Genomic DNA, 10,075 nt, shown 5'->3' with positions numbered 1-10,075 from the left:
TCGCCAAGTTGGGCTGGGGGGGCCCGGGGCCCGAGGGCCGGGGTCGCGCGTTCCCTTGACGCTGGCGCCGGGCGCGCCGCGGGCCGGCAGGGACCGGGCTCGGGGACCCGGCACCCCGGCGCGGCCCCTCCCGCGGCGGCGGCCGAGGCGGCGTCCCCGGCCTGCTCCGGCCGCCCCGGGCGCGCGGCCCCCGGCCCGCACCCCGCGCGCACTCACCTCGGGGGCGCCGGTCCGGTCGCGCCGATCCCGCCGCCGCCGCGGCGGCTCCGCATCTCCCGGGCGCCGGCCCGCCGCCCTCCGGGGCGCCCCGCCGTCCCCGCCGGGCGCGCAGGAGGGTCGTGGGGACGCGCGGAGGCCGCGGGGTCCGGGCGCCGCCGCACCCGCGCCGCCCGCAGCCGAGCAGGAAATTTGGCCGGCCGCTCCCGCTGCTCCTCCGCGCCGCTCGGCTCGGGCTCCGCGGCGGGGGCGGGGGCGGGCCCGGCGCCGCGAGGAGCGGGGGCGACGCCTGGTGTCCGGCGCGGGGAGCGCACCCGGCGCCCGCCCCACCTGAGGCCGCGGCTCCGCCCCGCAGGGTTGGCCGGCGCCCGGCCGGGACCCGGCCTGCCTGGACGTTGTTAACCCAGGCTGGAGCCCCACGCGGAGACCCTGGCCGGGACCCAGGCATCATGTAGGGGGTCAGGGTGTGACAGCCACTTTTACGAGCGGGAAAGGCCCTTGCTACCCAGCCTTGGCCCTGGACACCAGGAAGCGGCGTGGCTGGGCGCCAGCTCTGGGCCATGCAATCGGTCCAGGAGAGCAGAGGGCAGGCACCCTGTACTGCCTCTGGTTCGGAGAAGTAGGGAGAGCCGGGAAATCTCCTGAGCTGGTATCTTCCTCTGTAAAGCGGGAATAAGGGTGGCCACTTGGTGGATGTTGAGAAGGGCTTACTTGTCGTCAGGGCAACATCCAGCACACGCAGGAGGAAGAGCGACTGCCAGAGGGGTCTGGACCGGCTGTTCTGGGGGACAGCTTTCCAGGTGACCTCTTGCAATCTGTTTAGGGAGGTTTCAGAGTAAAGGAGATTCCATGGGGAAGGGCAGAAAGGATACATGTTGTCTCATCTTGGTTCTGAGCCTTCCTGCTGTGCCCTCCACGTTGGTCCAAGGCCCCCGCCCTCATGAAGGATAGTGCATCCCTGTTGCAGGGACCTCACTCATTATGGCTTGTGAATGAAGGAGCCAATGGTGAGAAGCTGATAATTCAGGGTATGTTACCCCACCTTGTATCAGTAGCCAGCAGACCACCTTCTGGGACACTTGGGACCTGTTCTGGACAGAGCTGTAGACCCCAAAGGCTGAGGAGGATGGCCACCTATTGGCTGAGACCATCCACAATGCAACTTCCCTTCCACAGGGTGTAAAGAGGGCTCAAAAAGTGGAGAACCTGAACTCAGCTTTCTTGCCTTGCCCTGTCCATGCTGTCCCTGGGGGATCTTGTCCAGCGCCAGGACTTTAAATACCATGTCTATGCAGGGAGCTCCAGAAAAGCACAGCTCGTCTGGTGGTCTCCTCCAGGCTCTGATCCTCCTGGTTGTCTACCATGGCAGACCCAACTCTTGCTCTGACTCTACTTCTCGGCAGGCATCCTGTCTCCACCTCCCCTCCCACCTCTAATCCATCCCTATGTCTACTTCATGTCTAGCTCCAAAGCGCCTCTTGAATGTGCCCCTCCTCCCCACTCCACTGCCTTCATCTGGTGGCTGCAGTGGTCCGCCAACTTCTGACTCACTGTTTTTTAGGCAATCCTTTCTGAGCACACCATCCAGGGGGACCCCTACAAATGAAACCAGGTCCTGCCTGTCCTCTGCTTAAAAGCCTCTGTTCCGAATAAAATCCAAACTCGTGGGAGGCTCTGCCTGACGTCTCAGCTGCTCCTGAGCCCCTCACCCCGTTCCCTGGGCTCCAGCCCCCAGGTCCTTCTCTCAGGGTCAGAGCCCAGCTCTTCCCACCTGAGACTCCCCTCGTTGGTACCTGGCCTGCACCTTCTTCCTGACTGCCTCTGGAAAATCACCCTGCACCCCTCCCCTCGGCTCCTCTCTCACCAGGTGTATTCACTTGTAAGGTGTCAGTCATAGCCCCCTCCTTCCCCCTCTCTCAGGGCTGTGAGCTCCAAGACAGTCCGCGCTATGCCTCTCCCCATCACCTCTCCATCTTCAGCTCCTGACGCAACAGGATAGCCAGGAGGTGCCCAATAAAAGCCTGTGGGCTGACAGAACAGAGGAGGGGCGCCAGCCCCAGCGCCAGGCAACCCGGTCACCCTGGAGACCAGCAGGTGGGCGGCTCCCTCCTGAGCGCGCCCTGGGGGAACAGCCCCGGTCAGGTGGGGCTTAGGTAGCCCAGTGACTCCAGCCAGCTGTCAATATCCCTGCGTGGTGGCCTCCAGAGCCAGCCTTCTGTACAGGAGGCGATCACTTCAAACTCTGATGAGCACAGCTTTGCTTGTTAACCCTGCAGGGCTGCAGAGGCAGAGACTGTGATGCAAGAAGAGAGAAACAAGTTGCCCTTGTCAGACATCTGCTGTTGGAAAGTCAGCAGCTGGGGGAACATGATGAGGGGCAGATGGTGCCTCTCTCCGGGTGAGATCCTCTCTGCTGGACCCCGCGATTCTTCCCAGAATTAAGCAATATCCCTCAACCTCTGAAGTCTAAAGACATTCATCATCATCGTACAAGAGTGTGTTGTCGGAGACATCGATCCAGGGTTGTGCTGATTCCCATTCGGAAGCCCCTGGATCCTCCACATCCATCTTCCCTCCACCTCTCATGGGCTCAAGGCCCCTCCTGACGTCAGAATCAATTCCCTTATTCCCCTCCTAGGCTCTGAGGACCACCCCCAGCCTCTTGCCATCCTGAACACCTACGTACTCTCATCTTTTATGACCCCAGGACATGGCCCTTCTTACCTCCACAGCTTCCTCTTTAGCCCCGACGCACTTCCTATTTAAACCACCATCGGTTTCACATACGCCATCCTCCCACCTGTCTCTCACCTCCTCCTCTTCACCAAGCCATGCAGCTCCTTTCCTTTAAAACACAGCTGGAGGCAGTTTTCCTGTGACTGGTAATGTTAACTGTAGTTATGTGTCTCGTCTTCCATTTTACTGGAGGACTGGGCCTTTGGATTTCTCTGCAGTAACCCAGATAATGCCCATCATGCTTTAAGGGCTCAACAGATGCCAATCAAAGTTAAAATGCTGAGGACAGAAATGGTCTCTAGAAGAATAAGCAAAAAAGGCAAAATTGGTATGTAGAGAGAAATCAGAGTTTGCTTTTAAACATTGTCCAGAAACATTAACATAAAATTGCTCAAATTTAGGAGATAAAATCAGAAGGTCTTGGTGACTGTTGGCTACAGAGCAGGGCAAGGAAGGAAGATTGATTTTTTTTTCCTTTAATTTTTATTTATTTATTTACTTATTTATTTTTGGCTGCATTGGGTCTTCATTGCTGCGCGCGGGCTTTCTCTAGTTGCAGAGAGCGGGGGCTACTCTTCCTTGTGGTGCGTGGGCTTCTCATTGCAGTGGCTTCTCTTGTTGCGGAGCACGGGCTGTAGGCGCGCGGGCTTCAGTAGTTGCGGCTCACGGGCTCTAGAGCGCAGGCTCAGTAGTTGTGGCACACGGGCTTCGTTGCTCCGTGGCATGTGGGATCTTCCCGGACCAGGGATCGAACCCGTGTCCCCTGCATTGGCAGGCAGATTCTTATCCACTGCGCCACCAGGGAAGCCCAGGAAGACTGATTTCAGGACCTGTCCCCACATAGAGAAAACTCAGGATGGATGGCTATTCCAATCTCTAGAATGTGCCAGAATGAGTAACTCTAGTGGATCCAGAACTTTCCATTTTTACATTACCCATCTATCCTTCTCCCTCCTCTTTTCCCAAGTTATGCCCAAGTATTAACATTTACTAACCAGTGAAATCATGAGGACAGACCCTTTGCTGGAATTTTCCTTTACCCTTTTTTTCTTGGATTACTTTTCATTGTTGAATAATATATCATGTATTATAGAGATCCTAAATGTACAGTTTAATAAATAAGGACAAATGCATCTATCAAGATATTGAACATTTACATCACCCCAAAAAGTTCTCTCATGCCTCTTCCCAGAAAATCTCCCAGTCCTGCTAAAGGCAGCACCTGTTCTGATGTCTATTACCATAGATAGTTTAACCTGATCTAGATCTTCATATAAATGGAATCGTACAGAATATACTTTTTTATTTCTAGCTTCTTTCACACAGCAAAACCTCTTTGAGGTTCATGCTTTATTACCTATATCAGTAATTTAGGTAATGTATCTTTTTTCTCTCATTGCTTCAAAGATTTTCTCATTGGTTTTTTTAAAAATTTGATTAAAATATGTCTTAGTGCAGTTTTCTTTGTCTCTATCACACTTGGGATTAGTTGTACTTCTTGGCTCATAAAGTATATAATATAGTTTATAATATCAGTTTATAGTTTTCATCAAATTTGGGAATTTTTCAGCCATTATTTCTTCAAAAATGTTTTCTGCCTGCCCTCATTTCTGGGACTTCATTTATATGTACATGGTATATCTAATATTGTCCCATAAGTCACTGAAGCTCTTTAAACTTTTAAGCCATTTTTTCCCTCTGTATTTCAGTTTGCCTAGTTTTTATTGCTATATATTTAAGCTTGCTAATCTTTTCTTTTACAGAGCTTAATCTTCTCTGAAGTCCACCCAGTGAAATTTTCATTCAGATATTGTATTTTTAGGTCATAGAATTTTTATTTGGTTGTTTTAAAACTAATTTTTATTTCTCTGCCAAGTTTCTTCATATGTTTGTTTATTGTATTCAGCTTTCCCATTAAATCCTTGAATATACTCATTATAGCACTTCTAAGTTCTTGGCTAATTTTAACATCTATATCATCTTTGAATGTGCATCTATTGAGTTTTTTAGTCCTGATTATTTTCCTGCTCCTTTGCAGGTCTAATTTTTTTTTTTTTTTTTATCGTTTGCAGGATGCAACATTCCTGAGAGTTTAGATTGGTTGATCTTTTGTTAGAATAAGTCTGTAGAAATCCTTATAGGTGAGAGTAGCCCCAGTTTTATGACAGACTTCACTGAAGTTTCATCCTGATAATGTACAAGTTAGTATTCTATGGAAGACTTCAGGAATTCTTACACAGACCTCTAGAACTTCTTTTCTGCACAGATTTATTCTGCTTTGGCACCCCGTCTCACACATTCCAGCCTCCCCAGTAGCCACAAACTTTGATTTCTGTTCCTCTACTCAGACACAAAGCTGCTGTCTCTTTGGGCTTTACTTCTCTGTGCTGCCGTTTAGAAAACTTCCCAGGCAGAATGCTGGGGTTAATGTTGTAATCATCTCATATGTTTCCTTTCTTTCAAGGATCACAGCCTTCCATTGATCAAAACAAAACAAAAATGAAAAAACTTTACCATGTGTGTCTTTCTAGTTTTATACACTTTTATATGGCGGGAAGGTAAGTTTGATATCCTTACTCTGTCATGGCTAACACAGGATTTCCTACATTTATTTTAAATATTTATTGCATTGTTTTGTAATTATCTATATGGATGCCTTCCCCCAAGGCTTGGTCTAAGTCATTTTTGCATCTTTAGCCGCTATCAAGCACCTTGAATGGTGCAGAGTGAATGATTTTTGAATGAGTGAACTAATATACATGTGTATGTGTGTGTGTGTGTGTGTGTGTGTGTGTGGCAATTCAAGATTTATGTTATGTGCTGTTTAGAGTTGTAATTAGTTTAGTAAAGTTATGTGGTTATGTTATTTAAATAGCAGTTAACTTTATACTTAAAAAAAATAGGAAACACATATACATGGCTCAAAATGAAAAAGGTTAAAAAAGTGAAATAATGAAAAACATGTCTCCTTGCTTCCTTGTTCCCCAGACAACCAGTTCGCCTTTTTTGAGACTAATTTAGTTACCAGTTTCTTGTCTAATCTTCCAGAGGAATATTAGGCATTTGCAAACATATGTGTATATATATGAATTTTCTGTTAACTAAATTGCAAGATATGGGTATTTTTCCATACTAGTACTTATAGACCTACTTCGTTCATTTTAGCCTCTGGAGTCAATATGTGGTTGCACCAGAATGTATTTAACTCTGCTTCTGTTGTAGACCACATAGGTTATTCCCAGTCATTTTCTAATACAAAAATAGCTATGTGGAATATCCTTGTTCATATGTCATTCAAATGTCATTTCAAGTATATGAGTATATGTGTGAATATAGAATTCTTGGTCACTGGATCCAGGTTGTTTTTTTAAAAATAGATGAGCAATATGTGTGTGTGTGTGTGTGTGTGTGTGTGTGTGTGTGAGTGATTCTTTGGAGATAAGTTTTCACTATGTGAGTATGAGTGCAGTTACCATTCCACCTGTAATGACAAATAGCATTAATTACTTCTCTTCTTATATGATTAAGAAAGTTTGATTCAACCCCTTAAGTAAACTGACATCTAGAAACTGGAGTAAATACCATTGGAAGGCCAGATAATAAAACAATTCAGCACCTTCTAAGATCTGCTTCGAGGGATGCATGGAATTCCCTCCTATTCCCCACTCAAAAAATCATAAATGTTTATGCTTTGGCAAAAGTGTATTTTTTCCTCAACTTCTTTGAGAAACTTGAAGACCTTCAATGGATTTCTGGCAGAATGAAATGACAATTTCTTTATTTTCCACCATGAAATTCGTGTCTGTAATCCACAGAACATTATTACTTGTGGAATGGTTTAGTATCCACCTAGGTTTTGCCTTGTGTATACTTTTGATTTAGTTCAGGAATTGAGGAAAAATGTTGGTAATAGAATATAATACAGCACTGAGATACCAAGGAAAGTCTCTTGGTAAATAGGAGATAGACAGCTATTTCTTATCAGCTATTAAAGCAGGATAGAAATTTAGTTCTTAAATGTTTAATTTCCGGAAGTATTGCAATGTTAAGAAAGGCTTTTATGTATTAAAAGATTGCCTGTTTGGAAGATAAATACCATATGATATCTGTTACATATGGAACCTAAAATACTACACAATGAACTTATCTACAAAACAGAAACAGACTCATAAACATAGAGAACAGACTTGTGGTTGCCAATGGGGAGGGGGTGGGGGAGGGATGGAGTGGGAGTTGGGATTAGCAGATGTAAACTATTATATATAGGATGGATAAACAACAAGGTCCTACTGTATAGCACGGGGAACCATATTCAATATCCTGTAATAAACCATAATGGAAAAGAATATGAAAAAGAATATATATGTGTATAACTGAGTCACTTTGCTGTACAGCAGAAATTAACACAACATTGTAAATCAACTATACTTTAATAAAAAATTTAAAAATTAATAATTAAAAGAATTTTAAATTGCCTCTTTAATGGAAAATTATGAGTATGTCTAGGCAGCTTCTCTATTAAAATGATCCCAAAGTACACACAGTCTACATACATTTTATAACAAAAGTGAAAATGTACATGAATTAATTAAAAATAGTAAAATAAATCCTGTTATATTCTTTAGAGTTCTAGGTGCTGTAAGATGTATACTTGCGATTTAAAAAAAATGTTAACCTTTAATAACCCACATGACAAACAAAAGAAGAAATCAGCAGCCTCAAATTGTAGAAATAAACAAGAAAGCTAACAGCTTGTCCCAGTGCTTTATCAGCTAGACTAGCACTTTCCAAAGCAAGAATCCTTTAGTAACGATATATTGTGGAGGAAGGAAGAGATGATTGTATATGGTAGACAGTACAAAACGGCCATTTTTAAACTTCATATATGAGTTGCATATTTATTTTCATATTGGTACATCATCTGAGATTTTAGTACAAGTAGGCTAATGGAGATAGTATCATAGTCAATTAATTTGTAAACATATGAATATAGAAAAAATATTAAGGAATTAGAGGTGGGAATTCACATCTGTCAAAACTGGCACCAGTGGAGCTGGAATGATGGAATTGTGGGAAGTCTGGAGCCAGGGCCACTGCCCAGGCACTGACATGACCTTCATCCCAGATTTTGGTCTTTTTCTCCAGTCTATGAAGTCTTCGTGTTCTGGACTGTGCTCTATTTGCAGCAGCCTCTATACCACAGGCTCTGACATCACTTTTCTTTTGTCCACCACACCCAGCTCTGTCTATCTCAGCCCATACTTCATGCAGCCCCTGCCCCTGGAGGAGTCCCCGGACATCTTTCACTCTTAACAGAGGGGGAGACGGTCCCCAATGTCAAGCCCTCTGAGATTCCCAAACCTAGTTGGAAAAGGTTCTTGACTTGAAGCAAGATCACAGATTCTGCGCCCCCAAACTCAAATGAATCAAAAGCAAGACCACCTCCCCCCAACTCTAGGAGGTATGTGTGTGACAGCTTTAGAGCTAATAAAATGCCAAGAGATTTCTGGGGTAGAGGCATATAATTGTTTTTTGCAATAACTTAAAGCTGAGAGGATAAAAGTTCTCGACAAGGATGAAAGTCCATGAACTCAGGAGCAGATCCAAAAGAAACATAACCAGGAAAGAGAACAAGACAGGTGACCTCGTTTGAGGCCCTGTACCAGGTTATGCATGGGACTTCGCCTACCTGAAACGTATGTGAGCTTAAGTCAACTTGATTTAGGTATTTTGTCAAAGCTCTGTACATTCTTTCCTCCTGGATGCATTCGGGGGAAAAAGTGAAAGAAAGTCATCCAGCCAAAAACTGAAGCTTGGTGAAGATAAGACAAAGTGAGCCCAGATAAGGTAAGAAGGATATCAGCAGAAATCACTCACAATGTATTAGAACAAAGCAATGGTTGGACAGAACTGCCCAGGTTAAGCATATGCAAGATAAAAAGAAATGCCAAGGGGACTATGTAAACATACAGTCAAAGGAAAGAAAGACAGAGTAAACCCTCTGGGGTTGGGAAAACACAATCCAATGAACAGTTTCCTCTGCATGTATTATGCTATGTAAAGACTTATAATAAGAAGAATTTGTTAAAATAAGAAATGAATAATGAGATAATAAAACAATAGAGATGAACTGAAGCTCCAAACCACACAATTTCAGATTAAATACATAAGCCAGAAAAAGACTTGACTGAAAGACTAGTTATCCCCACAGAGGAAAGTAATGGTGAGTGCAGAGGAAGAAGGTAAAGAGACCAAAGCAATTAGAGAGAGATGGTGGATGTGGAGGTCAAAGATAACCCAACCCAAGAATGACTGATGTGCCTCAAGGTAAGATTTCAGCGAATGGGGCTCACAATTCAGAAATATGATACAGAAAAAATGTATCTGCCATGAATTGAGTGAACAGATTGAAAAGACAATCTAAGAATGAGAAAAAAAATGATACAGAACAATCTATACAAAATGTATTCAGGTCAGCTACTGCATTTCATGAATAAAGGCTTTTATAACTATGCTATCAGAATAAGAAAGTCACAATCAGAGAGAAGAAATAAAGCCGACCTCAGACTCTTCCACAGCAACATTCAATGTCAAAAGACAACAGAGTAACATGCACAAAATTTTGAGGGGAAGAAAATGTAGCAGCCACGTTGTCATTCAAGAATAAAAGCTGACTGCTTCTTCTGACCCTGATGGAGGAACAGGGACCAGATTGGCCCTCCAGTAATAAAACAGAAAATTATATATATAAAAAAAAGGGTTTCTAGACACTGGACATCAGGCAGAATAGGACTTTAATTCCTGAAAGAAAAGAAAAAAATGAGGTTTTACTGACCACTGCACCAGGGAGTTTCCAAGGAGGAATTCACAGGCAATGGTGCAAGAGAAGAAACCAGGAAGAGCCAGTAATCATCTGGAGTCAAAGAGAAAGAGATCAGAGTTTGGGGAAGCAAAAGTGGCTAAAATTGGTGGTGCAGAGTCTTGGAGAGAGCTAGCTGCCCAGGCAAGCTCTAGAGGTCTGCAGGGAGATCCCTCAAATCTTTGGTTGGCTGCTGGTCCAAAAGGGTGAGAGGAAGCCATCTGAGGTCACAGGAAAAGAGCCACTGGAAAGCAGTGTGACAAA

The sequence above is a fragment of the Eschrichtius robustus genome, chromosome 7, assembly GCF_028021215.1.
Source record: "Eschrichtius robustus isolate mEscRob2 chromosome 7, mEscRob2.pri, whole genome shotgun sequence".
Classification (NCBI taxonomy): domain Eukaryota; kingdom Metazoa; phylum Chordata; class Mammalia; order Artiodactyla; family Eschrichtiidae; genus Eschrichtius; species Eschrichtius robustus.
The sequence above is the reverse complement of the archived record's forward strand: the minus strand, read 5'-3'. Positions refer to the sequence as shown.